At 42.7% G+C, this 1,596-nt stretch overlaps 1 long non-coding RNA gene across 2 annotated transcripts; it reads left to right on the top strand.

The window, feature by feature from the left end:
* Positions 1–630: 630 nt before the first annotated feature.
* LOC109704381 lies at positions 631–1,356 on the top strand. Of its 2 annotated transcripts, none has more exons than XR_002214336.1 (4): positions 631–693; positions 953–1,019; positions 1,117–1,184; positions 1,302–1,356. It is a non-coding gene; the product is annotated as an uncharacterized LOC109704381 (long non-coding RNA). The 2 variants fall into 2 exon arrangements; XR_002214337.1 differs by having other exon boundaries at positions 635–693; positions 950–1,019.
* The last annotated feature ends 240 nt before the right edge of the window (positions 1,357–1,596 follow it).

The raw sequence follows: 1,596 nt of genomic DNA on the forward strand, positions 1-1,596 counted from the left end.
ATCGCGAAATACCCTACGTGAAGATCCTTTGGAGTAATCACGAGGAACGAGAAGCCACTTGGGAATTGGAGAGTGCAATGCAAGAGCATTATCCCTATTTATTCTCGATGGAATCGTGAGGTAAGTGTTTACAAGTTTCGCGGACGAAACTTCTTTTTAGGAGGGGTGAATGTAATACACTGACTCTAGCAAATTGCGGAGTCCGAGTGTGTGGAATGAGTTGTGGAACTATCCTACATGTTCTAAATGACTTGGACAAGTTTTTGAACAAGTTTGAGAGTGATTGGAGGGTTAAATGTGAGAAATTGCATCAACTGGCGAAAATCAGCCTTTTTCTGCTTGCTGTACCGGTACAGCCATCACCTTGTACCGGTACAAGCTGGCAGATTCGTGGCAGCAAGGTTAGTTTGGTAATTTCACATTGGATACCTACCTATTTGATCCCAGCACGACTCTGGGACTTCAGTGGAGTATGCAAGAGTTCTGGGAAAGCTTCTTTTACCTTCTTCTCTCTCTCTCTCTAGGGTTTTTTCTCTCTCTACGTCGACTTCGCCGATTGCGCTCGTTTTCGTCGCCGCGTGCGTTCTTCGCTGTTTGCGAGCGTCGCAGGGCCTACGTGGACGTGTGAGGGAGTATTTTGGAGAGTTTTTCGCAGCTCTGAACCAGCAGGTCACTGGTTGGAAGCTGGAGAAGGTAATCGACTCACTTTCGCCGTTATCGACGTTCTATTCGTCGATTTGAGTAATGATTTCGGGTTTTTGCTTCTAGTTGCTTTAATCTGAGATTTCAGCAATTAAAATTGGATTATTTAGCTGTGAATTAAGCTCCTTAGACCAGGGATAAGCTTCTTTGAAGATTAATTGAGATAATTAGCCATTTATGAAGCTATTTCGGACTATACACGGGTTATGCGATCGAATTGATGCAGTTTGGACTTGTTCCTCCGCAGCAGGTTCTCGAACCACTTGGAGCTTATTTGGTGAGCTTGGAAGCTGGTTCGGAAGGTATTCTAACCTGAGGTAAGCAGGGATTTCAGTTAGAAAACTGAATTCGTAAGATTCCGACTATATTTGCTATTATATGATGATTTTGATGTCGTGTTGGTATTGATCGCAGCGGGAGCTCGACCGACCTTTGGGTCATCCTTGGTTGGCTTTGGGAAGCCTTTAGAGACTTAATTGGAGGTACTAAAGTGAACCAAAACAGCGATTTATGTTACTACTTGATACGAGATGTGAATTGAGCCGAAATCGGACATTTCGGCCGTAAATTTAATCCGATCTTGACGTTTGTTTTTTCAGCAGCATTGGGGCTTCGTTGAGCCGTTTGTGGGACTTCTTGTGGATAATTGGAGGACCTAACCAGAGCAAGTGAAACTCCTCTATGTTCTATATGTATTATAGAAATGGTTTTATTGTGTGCTTATGCTGCTAATGCTTTTAGGGACATTGGTATAGTCGTCATTTAGTGTTATGTTCTGCTCATAGCTTTAGCAGCATATGTCGAACTTTTAGCAGCATATATAAATGCTGCTCATGGCGAATTTTCTAGTATTTTTTTTTGTTTGTTAGAAGGGCTCGGAATTCAGTTATCATT

This window comes from Ananas comosus, unplaced genomic scaffold, assembly GCF_001540865.1.
Source record: "Ananas comosus cultivar F153 unplaced genomic scaffold, ASM154086v1, whole genome shotgun sequence".
NCBI lineage: Eukaryota > Viridiplantae > Streptophyta > Magnoliopsida > Poales > Bromeliaceae > Ananas > Ananas comosus.